General features: G+C 47.0%; 1 protein-coding gene across 2 annotated transcripts in view; it reads left to right on the top strand.

Moving 5' to 3' along the window:
* The window catches only part of EDRF1 (erythroid differentiation regulatory factor 1), a 411,894-nt gene that overhangs the window by 24,646 nt on the left and 362,412 nt on the right, over window positions 1-24,836 (top strand). The window lies entirely within an intron of this gene.

The following is a 24,836-nucleotide window of genomic DNA, read 5'->3' as shown; positions in this document are numbered from 1 at the left end:
GTGTGCTGCGTGGCTGTCTGGAGTTTGTTCACTGTGCCATTTCTTCTCTAGTTTCCGGCCAGCTTGCTTGGAGGCTAGGAGTTCTGGGGTGAACCAGCTGGCCCTCTTGCTGGTGTCTCTGTGGGGGGGTTTCTTCAGCCTGGCGAGTGTGTTGGCGCAGTCCTCGATCCAGCGTCCGAGGCTGTGGGCAGCGTCGTCGGTGTTGGAGGGTTCGGTGGGCGGGCTGAGAGCGAGGTTTGCGTGTAGTTGGTTTTCGGTGATTTTGCTCCAGCAGCGGCGGGGGATCTGTTGGGTGCGGTGGTGTGTGGTGGGCTTCTGGAAGGCGAAGTGGTTGCAGCGGTGGTCGGTCCAGAGGAGTTCGGTGGTGTGGCTGACGGAGATGTGCAGGCTTGAGGAGAAGACGGGGTCGAGCGTGTGGCCGGTGGAGTGGGTGGGCGTTGTGACGAGTTGCTTCAGTTCGAGGTTGGCGAGGTTATCGATCAGGGTTGTGGAGATGTTGTTGTTCTCAAGTTGAATGTTCAGGTCTCCGATGAGGATGTAGTTGGTGGAGGTCAGGGCGTTAGTGCTGATCAAGTCAGAGATGGAGTCGCTAAACTGGGGGCGGGCTCCGGGGGGTCGGTAGACGAGGGTGCCTCTGAGGGTGGAGTTAGGGTCTGTGTGGATCTGGAAATGATGCTGTTCTTGTGGACGATGGCGATTCCTCCTCCGACTCCGTTGATGCGGTCTCTGTGGGTGATCTTGTGCTCGTCTGGGATGGCTATGGCGATGTCGGGTGCAGAGGAGTCGTTAAACCAGGTCTCTGTCAGGAAGGCGACGTCCGGGGATGTTGTTTTGAGTAGGTCCCAAAGCTCGACGGCATGCTTGCGTGCGGAGCGGGTTTTCAGTAGTATGCATCGGAGGTGGTTGGGGTCTTTCTTGCCGGGTGGTTCGTCGGCTCTGAGGCTGGTGTAGCTGCAGTTCCGGCAGGTGAAGGGGCCGTGTGTGCGTTTCGGGGCGGCCTTGAAGCATGTGTGGCTCCATCCGGAGTTGAGAGCATGCAGAGTGCTGGCGTCGTAGTGGCGGCGTTCGTCGTGTTGGCGGCCAGGGTGTCTGGCACTGGGCGCGGTCCAGGCTAGGACGGGCGCGGATAGGCTTGCCTTAGGTGCGCCTTCGTCGCGCCACCTGCGCGGCCGCACAGCGGCCGGCATGTATGGAGAGGTGGGAGGGAGGAGCAGCTGGGAGGCGGGAGGTGGGGGCAGCAAATGGGCAGTGGGCCGTCAGGGGGGGAAAAACGAGTGGCACAGAGGGCACAAAAAAACGAGTGGAACAGAGGGCAGAAGGGCACAAAAACGAGTGGAACAGAAGGCAAAAGGGGCACAGAAACGGGGGAAAAACGAGTGGCACAGAGGCAAAATACAGAACACAGAAATACAGGGGCAGCTAAGAAAAGAAGGCAGAATGGGCAGAGAGGCACGGGGGCAGCGAGGGGAACAGAAGGGAAAACCGGTCAGAGACACGGGGGCAGCGAGGGGAATGTGAGAAGTTGGCCTGGTATATGATGTTCACTATTCTAGTGGGCACCTTGCACCAGTCCAAACAACCCTTATGGTGATTGGTTGTAAAGTCAACCTTATAGACCAGCTATCCTAGTGGTACCATGGACAAAAGCAGTCTTGGGCTAAACTCAAGAGGGCATGTGAAGCCAGCTGTTTTACCATATGTAATCCCTTTAATACCAAATGAAAGGACACCACACAGGTTATATATTCAAAATATATATGTGTTTATTTCTAAAATAGCCCCCTGTACTCTTTATGAGGACAGAAGCACAAGCGTATAACAAATAACTTAATATAACATACAATAAGTTGCACAATATGGATAGGCCCTGGTGGCCCTTAAAACCATATACTAAAATAGTGGTATAAGAACCACGTCACGAACAATGGTAAGGCCTAGGGCCTTGGGAATCGCTGGGCCTACACTGGACTAACAGTTGTTAGGAGGCAGGAGGCCCACAGGATGCGTGTGCAGTGTCTAAACACACGTGTGCACCTATAGAAGTCAATGAGTGCGTAAAGTTAGAAAGTTAAAGAGTTAGGAGTCTTCCTACTGGACTAGAACTAAACCACTTGAAACTAGGCTACTAGGAGAGTAAACCTACACAGGAGCACCGTAGTACTCTCGTTACCTCACCCACAGGACGCGGGTGCACAGGTCTCAAAGTGCGTCGGGTTTCGTTGTGGAGTTCTATGGAGCCTTGGAGAAAAGATGCTGCAGGCGACCAGGAGAGAAGAGTCCGGTTGGATCCAAGGGTGGATCAAGGATGAAGAGTACCTGAAAGCAGAGGGGACAGAGTCTGGGTCACTAGCCAGTGACCAGGAAGGAACCAGGAAGGAACCAGGCGATGTCGGGCGCAATCAGGTGGTTGTCGCGAAGCTTGTCTCTGCAGCCACGTGGACTAGGAGGTGTTGCCGACGACCAGGAGCTGGATACAGACTGTCCCACGAAGGCTCTCGCTGTCGGCGGTGTCGGATCTCGATTCGGAGTCAACAGGCCTTGGCAAATGCAACCCACGCAGGAATCGAAGATGGCTTCTCACTCAGGCCAGCAAGGACTGAGGGACTTCTCATTCGCAGGGAAGCAAGGGCCAGTCTGGAGCAACCAGACCAGCGGTGTAGATTGTAGATTTCGTCGTCACAGAGGCCACTAGCCAACGGCCAAGTGACCGGACAGACGCATCGAGCAGGAAAATTCAAAAGGGCCCCACGCAGCACTCGGTGAGTCTGGAGAGGTGATCTTCGGTGCAAAGGATGCTCGGGGCTGGGGCTTCTCAATCCCCAATGCACAGCTTCGAGGGTGCCTCAGGAGCTGCACAGAAAGCACTTCGCTGGCTTTCCAAGATGGCCGGTCCCACGTCTCTCGTCGCCTCCACGGGTCTCAGCTTTGCTGTGGCAGTGGATCGGGCTGTTGGATGTCTGGAAGTCCGGGTCTTGTCAGGCTCTGTCGTTCGAGCTCCGGCGGGAGCAACGATAAAGCAAATCGTTGAGCGCTTGATGGTGCCTGCTTGCACAGGGTGGTCACTCCTTGACCACAAGGGAGATTCTTCAGTCTTCTACGTCGAGTAGGATGTCGAAGGGTCCAGAGTTTCGTATCAGAGTTTGTCAGCATTATCTAAAGTCTAAGGACACAGCTCCTACCTTTATTCCAAATCAAGGGGCTGGATTACCTGCTATGTCCCTCCTATGAGTGGGACCCAGGAAGGGGGTGGTTACACCCCTTTCCCTTTGTCCAGTTTCGCGCCAGAGCTGGAGCTGGAGTGCCCCAGCACCGGTTTGAACTGGACTATGCATGGGACACCTTGTGTACCCCAGGCAGTGTCTCGTTTCATTCAGCCCTCCCTGCCCCAATCCACTATCTCCTGTCTGGGTTGGTGCTAGCACCTCCCTGTGACAGGAAATCTATTGTCCAAGCCTCCCTTGCTGGAAGGACTCCCAGCAGCAGGAGGTCAGACTTGTGTCCGTGGCAGCAGCATCCATTTTGTGATGCTGAGGCTCTGGTTAACTTTAACCGGGATTAGTAGGAACAACACGTCTTCTCCCTCTAGAAGGGTGGAATGCTACCCCCGTCGCCAGAACTGGCGAGGGGATAGTATTCCAAAGCGTATGACACCTTACACGACATGTTTTGATAAAGCCAAACCAAAGTTAGCATTTAACCGCGAGGTTCATAATGCACGTAAGAGTATATGGTATGGCAATATCATAGAACAGCTATAAGGACATGGTTCCGAAAGCTGCAGACAGGCTCAGCTCATGCTAGAGCCTCATCTCACATACAACCAAGCACTCTGACTTCAGGATTGTTAAGGCCTGCCATAGGAGTGACTTATAGGTGTATATGTGTCTATATGTAAAGGTAGATATAGGAATACTATATCTAAGCAAGGGGTGATTACACCTCCTTGCCCCAGCTGAGTGATCAGCCAGTTGTGTCAGTTTGGATGGCCAGCCAGGGGTGGCATAATACATGCTGCAACCCTTGGTAGGGCTTGGGTGCACCTATGCCCTGGGTACCTATGGTACACTGTACAGGGACTCATAAGAGTGACCCAAATCCCAATTGGTGATGTACCTATAGTACATGGTGTTGAATTTAGAGAGAGAACAGCAGGGCTGTGGGTCTGATTAGCAGGCCCACAGCCACATTAAGTCGAAAACCAGTGAAGCAAATAGCAAAAAAATGGGGTGACCATAGGAAAGCAGACCCTACTCTCCTACACAACCCCCCCAAACGCAGGGACATTAAACTTAACCTTGACCAGATACGTCTTCATGTTCTAAGTGGAAATATCTGGAGAGACCATCTGTATTACCATGGTCAGTCCCAGGCCTGTGTTCCACTGTAAAGTCCATCCCTTGTAGGGAAATGGACCACCTGAGTAGTTTGGGATTTTCACCCTTCATCTGATTTAACCACAAGAGGGGCTTAGGGTCTGTCTGAATCTTGAAGTGAGTGCCAAACAAGTATGGCCTCAGCTTCTTCAGGGCCCAAACCACAGCAAAGGCCTCCCTCTCAATAGCTGACCAACGTTTCTCTCTAGGGGTCAGCCTTCTGCTAATAAAAGCAATGGGCTGGTCTTGACCATCTACATTAAGTTGTGAAAGCACAGCTCCCACCCCCAACTCAGAAGCATCTGTTTGGACAATGAACTCTTTGGAGTAGTCAGGACTCTTTAAGATAGGTGCAGAGCACATGGCCTTCTCAGGTCATCAAATGGCTTTTGACAGCTAACTGTCCACTGAACCTTTTTTGGCATATTCTTTGAAGTCAAGTCATTGAGTGGTGTCACAATGGACCCATAATTCTTGACACATTTTCTGTAGTACCCAGACAGGCCCAAGAAAGCTCTGACCTGTGTCTGGGTGGTTGGAGGAGCCCAGTCCTTTATGGTCTGGATCTTACTCTCCAGTGGTTGAACCTGACCCCCACCTACAAGGTGGCCCAGGTACACAACCTTATTCTGCCCTATCTGGCACTTAGTGGCCTTGATAGTTAGGCCTGCCTTGTGCAGGGCCTCCAAAACCTTCTTGAGGTGGATCTGGTGATCCTCCCAGGTGGAGCTGAAGACAGCAATATCATCAAGATAAGATGCACAAAAGTCATCCAACCCAGCAAGGACTTGGTTCACCAACCTTTGGAAAGTGGCAGGTGCATTCTTCAAACAAAGGGCATCACCACAAATTGGTAATGACCTCCAGGGGTTGAGAAAGCTGTTTTGGCCTTGGCATCCTCAGCTAACCTGATCTGCCAATAGCCAGCTGTCAAATCAAATATGCTCAGAAACTTGGCAGAAGCCAATCTATCAATGAGCTCATCTGCTCTTGGAATTGGGTGAGCATCTGTCCTAGTGACAGCATTGAGACATCTATAGTCCACACAGAACCTCATCTCTCTCTTACCATCTTGGGTGTGAGGTTTTGGTACAAGGACTACTGGGCTGGCCCAGGGGCTCTCTGATGGCTCATTTACTCCCAACTCAAGCATTTTCTGCACCTCAGTCTTTATACAGTCCTTGACATGGTCAGGTTGCCTGTAGATTTTACTCTTCACAGGCAGACTGTCACCAGTGTCAACCTCATGGGTGCACCAGTTAGTCTGACCAGGTGTTAAGGAAAACATATGTCTATAGGCCTGTAGAACTTGTCTGCAGTCCCATTGCTGCTGGTCAGTGGGGCTGCCTGCCAAGGCCACTCCATCAACTGAACCATCATCAGGGTTCTGAGTCAACAGGTCTGGGAGAGGGTCACTCTCTTCCTCCTGTCCCTCATCTGTAGCCATGAGCAAGCCCATGTCTGCCCTGTCAGCATATGCTTTGAGTCTGTTGACATGGAGCACCCTGTGGGGGCTCCTAGGGGTGCCAAGGTCCACCAAGTAGGTGACCTCTCCCTTTTTTTCAACAATGGTGTGGGGTCCAGACCATTTGTCTTGGAGAGCTGCTGGGGCCACTGGCTCCAACACCCACACCTTCTGTCCTGGCTGGTACTCAGTCAGCACAGCCTTTTGGTCATGCCAAGCTTTTTGAAGTTCTTGGCTAGCCTCAAGGTTTTTAGAAGCCTTCTCCATATATTTAGCCATCCTGGAGCGGAGACCAAGTACATAGTCCACCATATCTTGTTTAGGCTTTTGAGAGGTAACTCCCATGCTTCCCTCACAAGACATAGGGGTCCCCTTACAGGATGTCCAAACAAAAGCTGAAAAGGGCTGTAGCCAACCCCCTTTTGTGGGACCTCTCTGTAAGCAAACATAAGGCAGGATAAAAGGATGTCCCATCTTTGCCTAAGCTTTTCAGGTAACCCTTTTATCATCCCTTTGAGGGTCTTGTTGAACCTTTCAACAAACCGATTGCATTGTGGATGGTAGGGGGTAGTCAATTTGTAATTAACACCACACTCCTTCCACATAGCAGTCAAATATCCTGACATGAAGTTTGCACCTCTGTCAAACAACCTCCTTTGGAAACCCCACTCTGGAGAAAACTCCAAGTAGGGCCCTTGCCACAACAGGTGCTGTTGTGGTCCTCATGGGAATAGCCTCTGGATACCTGGTGGCATGATCCAGTATAAATCTGTGCCCAGAGATGTTGTTTGGGGGTCCATTGGTCCAACAATGTCTAGCCCCACTCTTTCAAAGGGTACCCCCACCACAGGTAGTGGTATGAGGGGGGCCTTTGTTGTGCTGAAATACCTAGCATCTCTGCATGAGTCCTATACTCCACTTCTGACCATACTGAATCCTCAAGATCATTGCCCAAAAGACATTCAACTGGGAGGTCTGCACTTACCACAACTCGTTTGAGGCCAGTTACCCCACCCCAGGAGAAATTAACAACTGCTACACTATGTGTAGTAGTGACATTGCTAGCATTGGTCACCAGGTAATTATCACCCAGTACAATCTGTCCAAGGTCCACAAAGTTAGGTGTCACCATAGTGACACTGGCACATGTGTCCCTGTAGGCCTGAGCCACTTTGTCATTTATCAAAGGTGTCTGCCTGTACTTGCCCAAAGTATTGGGACTCACAGTAGTTGACATAGCCATGTCCACATCAAAGATCAAGACAGCCTGAGTAGGAATTCTGACTAGGCCAGACTCCACCTCAGTACCCATGGTTAACCCCACTATAGCCTTAGGTTGGGAACTACCACTGCTGACTGTACTAGGGGGTGCAGTTGCCTTAGGGGCTGCAGTGGTAGGGGCTGTACCTTTCTTGGTGCACTCACTAAACCAGTGAGAAACAGATTTACAGTAATTACACCAAGGTTTTCTTGGGCCATCATTCTTCTTTTTCCTTGAATTTTGAGACCCCCCCCCTCCTTAGAAGTATTTTTGGGGCCTGTAGAAGACTTCTGGTCTATTTGTTTCTGATCTCCACCCTTCTGGTCTGCCTTTTTCTGGTCACCACCTTGGTTCTGGGGTCTCTGCTTAACCCTGGTTCTGACCCATTTGTCTGCCTTCTTTCCCAATTCTTGGGTAGAGGTCAGATCGGAGTCAATCAGGTGTTGGTGCAACAACTGGTTCTGACAATTATTAAGGATTTGTTCTCTCATGATCAAATTATACAATCCTGTATAGTCCTTAAGTTTACTTCCCAGTAACCAACCTTCCAGAGCCTTAGTGGCACAATCAACAAAGTCAGTCCAGTCCCTAGTCTGAGCCTTTTGGGTATCTCTGAACATTAACCTGTTCTGTTCAGTGGTTAAGCCAAACCCATCAATCAGAGCACTCTTCAGGACAGGGTAGTTGTTAGCATCCTCATGGCTAACAGTGAGGAGTTTGTCTCTTCCTTTTTCTGAAAAGGAGAGCCATAAGATTGCAGCCCACTTACTTTGGGGGACCTGCTGTACCATGCAGGCCCTCTCCAAAGCAGTTATCCACTTGTGGATGTAATCCCCATCTTTGTAGGGGGCACAATCTTGCTCGCGTTTCTAGTATCATAGGACCTGTCTCTATCCTTAGGGATATTGCTGCCACCAGTGGAATCTAATCCACTTAACTTTTGCTCCCTTGCTAAAGCAAGTTTAGCTTGGGCCAGGGCTGTTTCCTCTTTCTCTGAAGTTGGACAGCTCTCATCCTAGCCTCATGTTCTCTCCTCTGAGGGGAAGTCATTCCTCTCTCAGAACCCCTTGAGGCTTTAGAGAGGAGAGACTCTCTGGAAAGAGATCTCTCCTTTCTATTAACTAGATTAAGTCTACTGTTAGGCCTGGGAAGGTGCAACCCTTCTCCATTCCCAAGTAAACTTAGGTTAGCCTGGCTAAACCTTCTGACCTGGACCTGGCTATCATCTCCCGCCTCTGAATCATATTCCTCATCTGCATGCTCATCTACTTCTGGGACTAAGGAGTCATCTTCTGTGGTGGGAACTCCTTCACCTGTGTTGTCTGCGCTGCGAGGCCTCAGGGTAGTCTATGCGCTATATAATATAATTTTCATTTCATTTCACCTGTGTTGTATGAGGGGCCTAGTTTAGAGTCAAGTCAAGATCAGCTGCCTCTAGGACTTCTATCAGGTGTTGGATGGTAGGGTTGGAACCCTGTTTCAACCTCCTTGAGGTACACAATGACCTAATTTCTCGGAAGTTGAGCATTTCATATCTGGAGGGTGACCTGGGAGGGTCACTTACCACAGGTAGAGAACTGGCTGGTTCACCTGTGCCAGACATGACTAGTGAGGTGTGGCGTGTGCACCTACCTACACTGAGTGTTTACCTACTAGAACTTCTCTAGGAGTTGTAGTCAGGGTGTGCTAAGCCCTTTGGTCTACAACAACTAAGTTCAGTAGAACTTATGTATTTTAAGCTTTGTTATATGTACCTATGGTACCTAATGTGATCTTTCAAATGATATCTCAAAGATTACAATTGGTAAAACAACAGCAAGCTCAAATCCCAACCGCTGCCACCAATGTGAGAAGTTGGCCTGGTATATGATGTTCACTATGCTAGTGGGCACCTTGCACAAGTCCAAACGACCCTTATGGTGATTGGTTGTAAAGTCAACCTTATAGATCAGCTATCCTAGTGGCAGCATGGACAAAAGCAGTCTTAGGCTAAACTCAAGAGGGCATGTGAAGCCAGCTGTTTTACCATATGCAATCCCTTTAATACCAAATGAAAGGACACGACACAGGTTATATATTCAAAATATATATGTGTTTATTTCTAAAATAAACCCCTGTACTCTTTGAGAGGACAGAAGCACAGGCGTATAACAAATAACTTAATATAACATACAATAAGTTGCACAATATGGATAGGCCCTGGTGGCCCTTAAAACCACATACTAAAATAGTGGTATAAGAACCACGTCACAAACAAGGGTAAGGCCTAGGGCCTTGGGAATCGCTGGGCCTACACTGGACTAACAGTTGTTAGGAGGCAGGAGGCCCACAGGATGCGTGTGCAGTGTCTAAACACACGCGTGCACCTATAGAAGTCAATGGGTGCGTAAAGTTAGAAAGTTAAATAGTTAAGAGTCTTCCGACTGGACTAGAACTAAAACCACTTGAAACTAGGCTACTAGGAGAGTAAACCTACACAGGAGCACCGCTGTACTCGCGTTACCTCACCCACAGGACGCGGGTGCACAGGTCTCAAAGTGCGTCGGGTTTCGTCGTGGAGTTCTATGGAGCCTTAGAGAAAAGATGCTGCAGGCGACCAGGAGAGAAGAGTCCGGTTGGATCCAAGGGTGGATCAAGGATGAAGAGTAAGCAGAGGGGACAGAGTCTGGGTCACTAGCCAGTGACCAGGAAGGAACCAGGCGATGTCGGGAGCAATCACGTGGTTGTCGCGAAGCTTGTCTCTGCAGCCACATGGACCAGGAGGTGTCGCCAACGACCAGGAGCTGGATACGGACTGTCCCGCGAAGGCTCTCGCTGTCGGCGGTGTCGGATCTGGATTCGGAGTCAACAGGCCTTGGCAAATGCAACCCACGCAGGAATCGAAGATGGCTTCTTACTCAGGCCAGCAAAGACTGAGGGGCTTCTCCTTCGCAGGGAAGCAAGGGCCAGTCTGGAGCAACCAGACTAGCGGTGTAGATTGTAGATTTCGTCGTCACAGAGGCCACTAGCCAACGGGCAAGTGACCGGACAGACGCGTCGAGCAGGAAAATTCAAAAGGGCCCAACGCAGCACTTGGTGAGTGTGGAGAGGTGATCTTCGGTGCAAAGGATGCTCGGGGCTGGGGCTTTTCAATCCCCAATGCACAGCTTCGAGTGTGCCTCAGGAGCTGCACAGAAAGCACTTCGCTGGCTTTCCAAGATGGCCGGTCCCACGTCTCTCGTCGCCTCCACGGGTCTCAGCTTTGCTGTGGCAGTGGATCGGGCTGTTGGATGTCTGGAAGTCCGGTTCTGGTCAGGCTCTGTCGTTCGAGCTCCGGCAGGAGCAACGATAAAGCAAACCGTTGAGCGCTTGATGGTGCCTGCTTGCACAGCGTGGTCACTCCTTGACCACAAGGGAGATTCTTCAGTCTTCTACATAGAGTAGGATGTCGAAGGGTCCAGAGTTTCGTATCAGAGTTTCAGTCAGGATTATCTAAAGTCTAAGGACACAGCTCCTACCTTTATTCCAAATCAAGGGGCTGGATTACCTGCTAGGTCCCTCCTATGGGTGGGACCCAGGAAGGGGGTGTTACACCCCTTTCCCTTGGTCCAGTTTCACGCCAGAGCTGAGGCTAGAGTGCCCCAGCACCGGTTTGAACTGGACTATGCATGGGACACCTTGTGTGCCCCAGGCAGTGTCTCGTTTCATTCAGCCCTCCCTGCCCCAATCCACTATCTCCTGTCCGGGGTGGTGCTAGCACCTCCCTGTGACAGGAAACCTATTGTCCAACCCTCTCTTGCTGGAAGGACTCCCAGCAGCAGGAGGCCAGACTTGTGTCTGTGGCAGCAACATCCATTTTGTGATGCTGAGGCTCTGGTTAACTTTAACCAGGATTAGTAGGAACAACATGTTTTCTCCCTCTAGAAGGGTGGAATGCTACCCATGTCGCCAGAATTGGCGAGGGGGTAGTATTCCAAAGCGTATGACACCTTACACAACATGTTTTGATAAAGCCAAACCAAAGTTAGCATTTAACCGCGAGGTTCATAATGCACGTAAGAGTATATGGTATGGCAATATCATAGAACAGCTATAAGGACATGGTTCCGAAAGCTGCAGACAGGCTCAGCTCATGCTAGAGCCTCATCTCACATAAAACCAAGCACTCTGCCTTCAGGATTGTTAAGGCCTGCCATAGGAGTGACTTATAGGTGTATATGTGTCTATATGTAAAGGTAGATATAGGAATACTATATCTAAGCAAGGGGTGATTACACCACCTTGCCCCAGCTGAGTGATCAGCCAGTTGTGTCAGTTTGGATGGCCAGCCAGGGGTGGCATAATACATGCTGCAGCCGTTGGTAGGCCTTGGGTGCACCTATGCCCTGGGTACCTATGGTACACTGTACAGGGACTCATAAGAGTGACCCAAATCCCAATTGGTGATGTACCTATCGTACATGGTATTGAATTTAGAGAGAGAACAGCAGGGCTGTGGGTCTGTTTAGCAGGCCCACAGCCACATTAAGTCGAAAACCAGCGAAGCAAAAAGCAAAAAAAATGGGGTGACCATAGGAAAGCAGACCCTACTCTCCTCAGGGAACGAAGGGAAAACGGGGCAAAGACAAGGGGGCAGCGAGGGGTATACAAGGGAAGAACGGGCAGAGAGAGCTCGGGGACAGCGAGGGGAACAGAGGGAAGAAAAAGGGGCACGGGCCATTTACAGGCAGCGGGGGAAGACCGTCAACAGCAGTCACAGACACAACATTGAAAATACAGGCATTACAATTAAAGCAATAAAGCGGAGGATGAACAAACCTAACTACGGCCTACCGCTGGCTACCAGGGATGAGGCGCAAATGGTAGCCTGTGGGTGGTGGAGGGCCTCGAATTTCCTCAGCAGCTTGGGCAGGGTGACACAGGCGGTGCTGTGTGGAGGGGGAGCGACCTACCTGGTTGGGTCAAGGGTCGCTCTGATCTTTATTCACTCTTTTGTCTTCACCTAAATCCTATCCAGAATTTGTTTTTATCAGTCTCACACTAATCTAAGCATGCTGAGCTGCTCCGCGACTCTACCTAATCTACCTAATTGTAAGAGGGGTGCAGATGTACTAAGCATTTTGATGGTCGTAAATGCTCTAGTTGGACTTTGAGACCTTTAAGATGCTTTTTGCCTATGCACAAATTCCATTTTAGGGTACCAGAGTCCCTGATTTGCCATTGTCTGCTCTGGAGCCCAATGTAGCTCCGTTCACTTCCCCTCAGTGGAAATATCACTGACTTATTGTAAACAACATCCACTCACATTCTGTTGTTCCTGTGCATTTGTGGGAATGGTTCTATTGGAATGGTGCATAGTTACGTAAAAAGTGGGGGAAAGGTGTAATTTTGAGAATTTACCCTAACAAGCATAATGCAAAATTCCCAAAATTAGGCATATTACGCTAGCATAATTGAAATTTCTCCCAGGCCTTGTTGCTAGAAATGCAGACGATCCCGCCTGGGCTTGATCTGGGGATGTACTAAGAGATTGTCTGATTACAACAAGGTCTTACTTGATAATGTAAGCTAAACATTTGTACTAATGTGTCTCTGCAAATCCATTCCGCCTCTGGTTCAATCATGATGGCAAAGAGTAGCGGGAAGAGGACAACCCTGTATCATCAATAGAGACTAGCTGTATGCGACTTTATAGATAGGACTCTGACTTGTTTTGTCAGCAGGCACCTTTTAGGTGTGTTCATGAAGCCCTCCCCCTACCAACCTGGTTGGTGGCATGCTTCATCATCGGGCCCACCCAGTGACACCTAATGTGTCCCGGGTGTGCTACAACGCGGGGCTCTATGTCCACCATTTTGAACAAACACACATTGCAGCCAACACCAACCCATTTACCGGCAACATCTTGAAGTGGCGTCGCTATATCGACGACATTCTTGTAATATGGCAGGGCTCTCAACCAATCCTTGACAAATTCCTTACATGGCTCAATAGCAGAGATCCATACCTCAAATTCACGAGCACTGCTAGCACCAACCAACTAGCTTTTCTAGACCTCGACATCTCAGCCAAACAAGGGTCCCTCGTCACAACGACATATTACAAACCAACTACCAGGAATTCCCTACTTCATTTCGAGAGTTTCCACCCTCGACCACTCAGGGAAAACCTCCCATATGGCCAATCCTTGCGTATACGCAGAAACTGTAGCCATATAACAGACTACAAGAAACAATCTTCAAATCTAGCACACAAACTCCTGGAACGTGGCTATCCTCAAGCCATTATTTCCAAAACCAATAAAAGAGCTTGCAACCAAAATAGGGATGCCCTCCTTGAAACCACGGAAAAGGACCATCAAGACCAGCCAGTAACTTGTGTGACAACCTACAACACGGCCTCAAACCAAGTGGCGAAGGTAATCCGCAAACACTGGAAGATCATCAACTCAGGCCAGAGACAGTGGGACACACCCAGGTTTGCATACAAAAGATCTAACAATTTCAAGGACCAACTTGTGTCCACACGCCCAAAAACACAGACCAGACCGGAACCCAACACTATCCTCAAGACATGGGGTTTGCCATAAATCACCGACCATTACCCCTGCAATGACTGCAGTGTGCGTCACCTCACCAGATATACCAAAACCCTAGACCTTGAACCCAACAAAATATGGACCCAACGCAACCATACAAATTGCAACTCACGCAATGTAATATACCTCCTGACATGCCCCTGCGGCCTGCGCTACATTGGCATGACCACACGCAAGGTACGCACCAGGGTGACAGAACATAGAAGCACCATCAGATGTAAGAAAAACATCAGCAAACTCGCCAATCATTTCCTTTCTCACAACCACACCCCCAATGACCTCACCTGGACTGTGATTGTCATCCCCACTTTCGGGGAATTGTTCAATGACAAAAAACTGCTCAATAAGGAACAGCGTTGGATCTACCGCCTCTCCCTCCAAACAGAGGGGCGTAAAGATGCCATCCCATGGAACTCAATCAGTGCCTGACCTACCCCCATGTTTAAAATAAGCCAGCATAGCACCAACTATGCCTGCCAGACATACAGTACCACCTGTAATACCACTACCCCGTGGTATGCTCAACCCGATGGGAGCTTGCCAATAAGCACAACGGCTTGGTGACATCTCACCATTTATCCCTCCCACCCACCAGTGGGGCAAATTGAGGCAGAACACACTTTATCCCCATGGCCCACTGGCTGCCATGCCCCGCAAATTGTATACTTCATAACGCACCCACCAGCTCAGCAAAACTGAGGCGCAACACACTTATTTCCCTTTGCTCACATTCCTCCCATCTCTGCAAAGTGTAAATTTCAAACGCATGCGCAGAAACACAACCTGTACGCATGCGCGATACAATACCCACTGCGCATGCGCTGAACGTAGCCTGCACTGACTCTACCTAGCGCAAGCGCCCGCCATAACCTCCACCTCCCGGGCAGTCTTTCCGCTATTGCTCCCCCACCTAGGTGCAAGGAATTAACGAGTGGATAAAAAACGAACGACCGCCACCACTCAAACACCAGAGTGTGAAGACGGCGCCACAGGTACCCCGCAGGCTCTGACCAGAACGGCTGTGAGTATGATGATCCTTTGGACCCTTAACACGGGTAAGCGCTCTTTTTCCCTACAGGTCTTTTAACCCACAGTGGCCACACTTTTCTTCCAACAGGGTCAAACCCCTTGCCGATTCACTCCAGGAAGCATCGGCTGTCAATTACCAGCGTAAGAACTCTAACCTTACACTTAAAACCACATAGTGTGTGCGTGTGCTGACCGTGTTCTAGCCTCACCACGCCTATGTTAAAACTCGATAATCACCTTAACAGTACCACTCGTGCTGTTACACTTTCGCCGATCCATTCAATGCACTTTAGAACCGGCCACAATATATGTTATTTGTGACTTTAAGCAATATGCTAAATGACTCTTTTTTTCCTACATGTTTTGTTTGCGTCCTATATGTTGTATGTAAAGGTATGCTTGAGAAGGGAATCCCCCTCTCACACCTAGAAAAACACCTTAGCGAGTGTAACACATAGTCTGTAAAACACTCCACTTTTTAAATTGCACCAGCACGTTCTTAAAGGTCCTGAGGAAAGCCAGCATTAGTACAAAGGCACTGGCTGAAACATGTCGACCAACAAAGGATGTAGGAGGCCGTAACTAGCCACCACAACATCCACCTGCCTTGTTTTAACCGCTGACGGAAGCCCAGTTATTAAAATCTAATTTACCCTCGGGTACTGGGACCACCGTCCAGCCGTTTTAATTCTCACTTCACAAACCCCCTACACTGCACTCTCAGAAATATACCAGCTCCGCTGTAATCAGGCGTTGTAGCACACCCGGGACACATTAGGTGTCACTGGGTGGGCCCGATGATGAAGTATGCCACCAACCAGGTTGGTGGGTGAGGGCTTCATGAACACACCTAAAAGGTGCCTGCTGACAAAACAAGTCAGAGTCCTATCTATAAAGTCGCATATAGCTAGTCTCTATTGTTGATACATATAAACCCTCGGGGACTCGGACTAGCTATCTAGTCCTCTCTCTCTCTCTCTCTTGATACGCCCAAGAGGACAACCCTGACAGGTGCCCCTGAAGATATAAAATGTGATTGATGTCTTTTCCCTACTCTCACTCTAGCCTCCAAGTTCATGTAAAGTAGTAGGCAAGTCTATTTAATAAATTTAGGGCCAGAATGTATTTTCTTCATAAGGGAAAACATATATCCCCAATTTTGAAGGTGTATACTGTTATGTTTGGTGGTGCAGCTGGGCTTGATCCTGCAGTGATCTAGGTCTATCACTGAGCCTATCACCTTAGTTAGGTGTATAGTAAATGCTTTGGCAATCATCTTGACCTCAACATTAATCAGGAAGAGTGGGTGAAAGGAGTGATATAGATCCAGGGGTTTGTCTTTTTTTGGCACAACTACTATTTCAGCCATTTGCAGATCTTGGGGTTGAGTTTCCCTTAGTCACTTGCTTCATCCAGCATTACTTTACTACGAGGTATATTGACACATGACAGCAGTGTTAAATAATGCCACTGGAAAACCATTGGAACAAGTGTTCTCACCTCCCTGGAGTTTTTGTATGGGCCAGCAGTTCCTTTCCCCCAAACTCTTTCTCCGGAAACTCATGTTCTGTAGTAGTAATATTTTGTTGGTGTGACCCCGTTCCATGAATTGAGTAAGAGATATCATAATGAGGTCAGCATCTGGTACAAGAGAGTGCTCCAGTCTGGAGAATAACCAATGTGATCACGAGTAATATGTGCAGTTCTTTGTCTAGAGTGAATGTGCCACCACACCTGACCAGCCTCATTGCTGATACCTAAGCTCATTCTATCCATCTTGTGATTCGGAACTTAGTTCAACTCACCTCCAATAACAAAATCACCCGTGGGGACTCTGGGACATTTTTGACTTCTGATGGAAAAGTTGTCAGAGTACAAATTTAGAATAATCTTGGGCTTCTTACATGTCTTATTATTTTACAGCATCCATGCGATGGGGATATTCTAATTGAGGTTGGGATCTGTCGAAGGAATTAATCTGAGCCTTCCTGCTACGAAAGCACTTTATAATGGAACTAATTTTTAAAAATTGGGCTTTGTATACTGTAATATTTTCTAAAGTTCGCTTATTATTTGATGCTTGCATAAATTTCGAAAGTGATTAGCAATTTATTTATAAAAAGAGCAGCAAGACAATGCTACTCCAAAGTTTAAATGAATTAAAAGGCAGCTTTGCGTTCTTGAACGTCAGTGGTGTAAGTATTATACCCTGTTTTGGCATAAGTGGTGATTTGAAAATCGGAAATATAGTGTAGCAATGACTTCAATTGCTGAAATTCTTTTTTATACACACCAAATGTTCTCCGCACCCAATTTTCCATCTGCAGCTGTATATGAACCACAATAGGCTAATAAAAGTGTGAGACTTTTTTTATGAGCGAGTCGCTACCATGACCTCTGCACTAACATCGATCGCCTAGATGCGCAATCCCTCCTATCGCCCAGTGATATTTCAGTGCCCGTGATAATCTCCTTACCATTCTCTCCCTTTAGTGATAAAGAATTAGCTTTGCTTGTTCAAGTTCTGCTGGGGATATTAAGCTTGCAAGACTACATAAAAGTCGTTTACAGTTTCAAGTCTCAAATGTGAAGAATATTACTAATGCCTCACTCAGCACAGGAAATATTCCATCAGATTTTAAATTTACGTGATTAATCCATCTGTTTGACTAAATATATCAATAAAAAATGACCCTGATCATTTGGCTAATATTTTTGCGAATTATCAGGCAGTTTCTCAGCTTTCTTACATACCTACATTACTATATAAACTGTACAGGATATTACTAGATCACATAGAGAAAATTACATTTTGTACCCAATGCAAGCAGGATATCACCCTGGCTGTATCACAGAGGCAGTGGTAGTTTATGCCTTGATTGATGACATGGCCTATTGATTAACATTTAATGGCAGCTTTAATAGTTTTAAATCTGTCAGCGATGTTTATCACCATTGAGGAGCAGGTTTTGGGGACCTCGATTTTCATGGCCTTCAGACCTCAGCAAGTAACCTACCACCTTTCTCTTCTATTCTTACCGCCCGTTTACTTTTCTGTCTTTTCCTTTGTTCCTTTGGCCTATTTCAATCCCAGGGCTACATGATTTTCACTTATGCCAACGATACACATATAGCGCTGAACATTACTACAAGTTTAGATTATGTTTCTGTGTTATTTACACCTTATATGTCTCTTTGCTGTAGAAAGCTGGATGAGCCACGAGCTAAAATTAAATGGTTACAAAACTAAAATACTCCTACCACACGCAAGCACCTCATTCTGGTAACATTCTTTTTGGCTTCAGTCATTTGGTGGCCATGTACAGCAGTTGTTTGCATGAAAACCTAAGCATTATTTAAAATGCGTAACTAAGCATAGCGCCTTAGGTTAGTGCTGTAGACAGCCCATGCTTAGATCATTTGTAAATTGTTATTAAAAAGAATACCATCTCTCTTGTCTGCCCATGAATATGATTATGAATTATTGCACCAGACTTTCCTGAATTGCCTTCTGGATTGCATTATTACTGTATTTACCCTGTGAAATACATAGACTGCACTGACCACAATGCTGCCTGGATCGGTGTTAGCCTTATTCACACTTTACCTGCTCTGGCTTCATCATATTTGCTCCATGTTGACTTGAACTGGTTTTGTCCAGGTCTACGTGTCTTGTGCACCATGGTATCAACATGCCCACACCATACACTTTAATTGGTGTTTCACCCAGCACTCTTGAAGAACTGCATCAGGTATTTCTCTGTAGCTGGACCTTAAATCATCTGCCAGGAATTCAGAGATGCCGTAAAATCTGTTTTATTTTAGCAGCAACATGGTATTCATGTTATTGTCCTGTTGCTATTTTGTGTTTATTAATGCTAAGGTGCTTAAAAGTGCATGTCTGTGCTTTATAAATGCTATATAAATACCATATCTTGCATAATGAACTGGGCACGAGGGGGGGAAGAATCTGAGTGGGACATTGATTGCAACACTTTTTCTATGGCATAGTTAATGCAAATCATGCACGGCAGACCACAGTTTAGTTTGTAGGTTACATAAAGAATGAAGGAATGTACCCCAGTTTTTGATATGTGATCATGATGATTAACCTTTTGTAAAAAGGATTGTTTTATTGATGTGGAAAAATCTGTATAACCATTTTCTTAGTCATACAAAATAAATAGTGACCAAATCAAAAACCCTCATATTACTCCTTAAACTGATGAATCAACTTCTTATTTCCATGGATACTTATCATCGCAACCAAATAGGTCAAGCCGTATGGAGAATTTGACGGCTTTAATTCCAAAAACACAGGCAATAATTACCAATACTACTTCTCTTACTGTCATCCAGTAGCCCAGGACACATACCTGTAATTAACCAACTAGCTTCCGTAAAACTGGTTTAATCATAACCAGCCACAAACGACAAACCCGGTTTATAACTATCTCAATAACACTTCCAAACAACCTCGGGGTGGATGGGAAGGGTGCATGCACAAAAAAAAAAATTAATTAGGGAATCGAATAATGCAAAGTAGCCACATATCCCTTTCCAAAATATCCTTTTCCAACAAAATTGCACTTGTGAAAACTCTACTGAAGAAACTTTTAAAACTGCTGACGACATTCTACGGATTAGTGTCTTCAAACGCCCATTCACCCATTGATGGACAAGCCGCATTGCTGAAATGGGTTTTAAATCATCAGAATGTTTCCCATACAACAACAACCTACCTACCCATAAGAAATTAAATCTCCATCAATGCACAACTCCTCCGCCCTCGCCAAAAGCTGGAACTGAAAACCTTGCTTGAGGTTGGATTGGGAAGGGTGCACTGGTTTACTCTGCTTTAGTGAATTAGAACTTTGTCTGCTGAGATGCACCTGCAGATGCCATTTTCCTGCCGTTCTCAGTAGTTTCACATTGGCATTTAACTTTACTGTGCCCCACGGAAGCTTCTGCCCTGGGTTGGATACATTTTGCTTCAAACATTGTATTGTTTTTATGTAAATGTTTTTAACAAACAGTTGCCTCGATGGTCTATGATGGGGAATATAAAACCCATACAAGTTCCATCAATATCCTCTTTCTACTGCTAATGGCTTTCTTTCTAAACGGCGAGAACAAGGGTATGCAGTTCCTATGGGAAGCAGGGAAGGGGATACCAAAGGGGGCATGATGAGGTAGTGAATCAGGTACCAGAAAGTTAAAGGATAAAGGGGGATTGCTCCTTTTAGGAGCAAGGGCCCTCACACACCCTGGAAGGTTTCATGCTTCATCATCGGGCAGCTCCTCGTTGGGCTGGCGCTGCAATGGCCAACTCACCCCGTGAGGGGGCTCTTTGCTGGAGGTCTTTTCTTTTTTGCTGATGTGCAGTTTAAGGGGTGAAGGGGCATATTTGTAAAGAGTAATATGAGTAGAGGTGGGAAAAAGTAAGGCAAGCTAAAAATAACTATAGGGATCCCAAAGGATTCCTTTATTGGCTGGGTTCCTATGCTATGGTAAAAACAAGAACTGTAAAGTCCTGGTTAGATGGGGGTATTACAACCTCTCAAGCTCAAATTGGTGCATGTGCAGTGAAGGGGTCAACATGTTTTATGCCTATTATAGTCCCAGGGAACTTGGCATTTCGTCAGGACCAAGGGATCCTCGTCTACTCAACTAGGGGCGGTATAATTGTGTATTTGTGAAATGCCATACCTTAAAATTTGGACTTGTGATGTAGTCTAACATAGAAAGATATAGATGATACCTTCTGAATACACATGGAGGGAGAACAAACATTAACACAATTAGGTAACCGAGGCAGCTTGGGATATCAAGGCTGTGGTATACGGTGTTTGGTAGGAGAACGTTGAAAGACACTCTAAAAACAATAATGTTATGCATTTGGGTGAGAAAACATGTATTTGCGTTCATAAAAACAAGGCAATCCATTGAAAAACAATTCTAGAAATGTGTCCATAAAGGTTGCGAGCAACAGTTGTTAGTTATCCATGCAGTTCGTTTTGTCAATATCCATATGGTAGTACCAATAGGTTAGTGTGATTTTTAATAAGGGGGTGTGCTACGAGGTCGGTGGTGGTATGCCATCGTGGGAGAGCCCCAGCGCATGTGACCCCGTCACCCGGTCATATAGGATGCCAGGCTAGGGCTGATAGGCTGGGCAGTGACTTACCTAGACGGGGGGGGAGCTATTGGCTCCCTCGTGACATCTGAGACGCTCGCATGGTGGTGAGAAAGGAGCCTGAAAGGAAAAGTACAATCTCAGAGCCCGATAAAAGGGGAAAATAAACTTAAAAAAAATAATAATAATACCTTAACAAGGGTGATTGAGTTGGGAGGAAGAGAAAGATGCTGTGACCTCAAGGTGAGGGCTTTTGAATGGGACCTCAAGGTGAGGGTGGTTGAATGGCCCCAACCACGGTAAACAGAATTAGTATCCCTACTCCCTGCTGTCAGGGTGATTTGGTGTGAGACCCCCACTGGCGGTTATAGACGGGAGTGGCCCCGTACAGGTGGCTGCTTGGGGCTAGGGTCGGAGTGCCAGAAAACGGAGAGGGAGGGAGGCGGTCCAAGCCCAGTAACACCACATGTGGGTGTGGAGGAGAATTGTGGCGGACACCAGGAGGAAATCATGAGAAAACTTACTACAATTAGCACTCCTCAGGGTACAGGACCTACCCCACATCCGGTCGTCACGAAGGTATCGCACACCTGATCGAGCAGGGTTCTTAACCCCAGTGGGACGGGCGTGTTATAGAAAGCTGGAGCACGAACCTGGTATGGAATAAGTTAATACAAGGACACCATATTTTGGTACCAGTTATTGGTGCCATCTTGGAGTGGTTCCAAACATTGTATGCCCTGCCTAAGTAGTTCCCAGATTATTGATCCTCGAAAGGAATCTTTTGGTCGTACGTGGACAGGTACAAGAGTCCTTCAGTCAAATAGGTGGTCAGTGCTCTCACATTTTACTGGAGGACTCTTGTCCCTATCCACGCATGACCTAAAGATTTCTTTTGCGTATCAGTAATCTGGAAAGTAGCGAGTAGTTTTTTTTTACATCATTTTGCAAAAATCTACTTTCTGGGACCCTCTTACTGTAAAACCAATGTTTCTCTGATTACGTACTGACCACTACATAGTAATATTTCACTATATCGTAGCACACCTGACTTCCTTCCTCTCATGGGCCCATCAGTGTATTTTTAGGGAGCCTCCGTATCTTTTATGTCCAGGTCAAAGAAATTATCATCAACTGGATCGCTTTTAATTCTAGCAGTTGCATCGTACTAGGCAGTACCTAGGAATGTTATAATCGTCATGCTGGCATATTCATTTAATAACACTGATCCATCCAAACCATGAACTGTATAGTGCAGATAAATTTGCCTGTGATGTTAGGGATGGCCAGTAGTTTTTAGTCCAGTTTTTCTATTGAATTCCCAATATTAAGTCATGAATATTTATTAAATGTTTCTGTACAGCTCATCTGACACTGTCCCTTCAGCATCTGTACTGTTTCCAAAGGATGTTAAACCCTTAACTGCCCAATTCCCTCTTCCCATGCACCGCTTTAATAACAACCATCTCCACACATCCCCATCTTGAACCATGTGAGACTGCCACCATCTTGGAGTCAGGCAGCTATTGTGCTAATTAGAAATCGGGAGACTAAACTATTCTTGGAGTGTGCTTGAGTTGTTATTTCAGCTACTTCATTTGCACTGCATATGTATGTATTGCGACTTATATAGCGCACGTATCACCCGAAGGTATCAAGGCGCTTGCTTAGGGAACCCGTCCTGGTATTCCCCTGTGAGATACCCCGGCAGGGTATCCACAAGGTGAAAGCCAGGCATCCCGCCGCGAGGGGCCGTAGTGGAGATTAAGCAAGCTATTGCCCAGAGTCGCAGAGTGTGACCCCGTGAGTTGAGTAGGCACCGGAGCGAGAATTGTCGAGTCTGTGGAATTTTTGAGCCCGAGACCCGCCGAGGCGGGGAATCGAACCCTGGTCCACGGCCGATCTCAGCTTCCGGGTCTGCCGCCTCTAACCACTGAGCCACGCGTACAGTGTTCACGTTGTCAGTTCACAACTTCGACGTCTCTTGTGAAGTTCTTATTGAGCCTTATACGGAACGTATCGCCCTCTAACTATGCATATTTTCAACTTATTTGTTTGATCCTATTTCTCTATTTTGAACATTACTTCTAACGCACAAAAAGGCACTCACATCATTCTTCCGGTACTCAAACACTGCTCCCACACCACTTAACTTATTATTAATCCCATAGACGAACCCTAATGCATTTACCAATGTTGGTTTACCCCAGTTTTAGCATTTTTCAAAGAGGTAGCCAATTCTTGTGCTCTCCACCTACTTCCAGGTGGAAACCAGTGAGAAAACCATTGGGAATCCAGGAAAGCTAAATATTTCTGAAAAATAGACAATTATGAATTTAGCAAGGGGATGTGTAGATCCTTCAAGGTTTTCCCAAAGGAACTAAGGGGGGTTATTTAGATGTTGGGTGGGGACCCCTACCGTCAGGCCATCTGTGGCGGTTCCACCGACAGACAGCCCTTCGGGCTGACTGCCGCATTAGGAGCAGGCAGTCAGACCCTTCAATCTCGGGGGATGGACTGCTGCCTCTGCCAGGGGTCTATTGATGCCGACGGGGTGGCAGTCTGAATCGTGATCTAGAATAGAGGTGGTACCTGCTCAGGCACCACCATCGGATTACAATGTCCATTGCCCACAGCCTTTTCATGGTGGTCCCACCGCCATGAAAAGGCTGTTAAAAAGGGACTTTATGAGCCTCAAGTATGGCGCCTGTACCCTGTGGGCGACTGCTAAGTGGCCAGGGGGACACATGTGGTGACCCCCAAACATTCATCCACCGTGTGCCAGACACCACATGGTACCTGGCACCCGGTGCATGGATGTTTGAAATATGACTTTTGACTCCTTGTCGGCCGGTTTTAATTCCGCTTCGATGGCGGTCAGAGGCTCTTCTGACTGCCATCGTAAAGAGCCCATAAGTGGTTAAATAAACAATGAAAATGAGTAGGAAAAAAGCAGCCATTCTTGACAACATTTTTATCTGTAACATTTTGTCATAATGGGTGATTTACAAAAACAATGTACCATTGTGTCGTCTAGACTCTTCTGGTTGAGGGGATATATAGGGTTTGTAGGTTCTCCAAGGACACAAGATACCCAGAGTCAACAACTGAGCTGCACTGTACAATGTTTTTTCTTTGTTTACCTAGTATGGACTAATTAATATGGTGACATATGTAGAGTGAAAATGATAATCCAGGCAACCTATGTATTTCTGAAATGGACACAAGATATGGAGTTCAAGAGCAGTGGGTATTTGTACATCTCTGAATTTGTGGGTACCCACACTAGTATATGATTTAGAGGGTATTTTTCAAAATATCTTCTTTGTTATACCCTGGCTTCAATTTGGAAGGCACAAATGAAGCAAAATCAAATTGGTAATAATAAATGTTCTACTATTCTATCCTCCCACATGTAGATAGGTCTAGTGGCCGCAACAGGAAGTGGTCCAAAATGCAACATGGACACAGCACATTTTTTCACTGAAAATGGACCCTTTTTAACGCAACATGGACACAGCACATTTTTTCACTGAAAACTGACCCTTTTTTCCCATTGTGGATAGCTGTGAGTTTTGGGCCATAGCTCATCCGGCACCTAGGAAAACCTAGCAAACCTGAATATTTTAGAAAACTAGACACCTGAAGCATTCCAGGGTGGGGTGACTTGTGTGGATCTCACTAGGTAATTTTACTCAGAAGCCCTTGCAAACTCCTCACTTTGGTAAAAAACAAAACACACACATTTTCCTCACATATCTGTGACTGAAACTTTGAAATCTACGGGGAGCCACAAATGTCCTACTACCCTGAGTTCCCACATGTCCCCCCTCTTATGTGGATGAGATAAGAGGCCACAACACAAAAGGCGCTAAAGCTCTACTTTTATAGATGCACAATAGGGATAGCTGTGTTAATTGGAGCCGTGTGGTGGTGCCACCCATGCAAACCTATGCACCACAGACATTTTTGAAAAGTAGACAACCAGAGGATTC

This window comes from Lissotriton helveticus, chromosome 5_1, assembly GCF_964261635.1.
Source record: "Lissotriton helveticus chromosome 5_1, aLisHel1.1, whole genome shotgun sequence".
Lineage (NCBI taxonomy): Eukaryota > Metazoa > Chordata > Amphibia > Caudata > Salamandridae > Lissotriton > Lissotriton helveticus.
The sequence above is the reverse complement of the archived record's forward strand: the minus strand, read 5'-3'. Positions and strand labels throughout refer to the sequence as shown.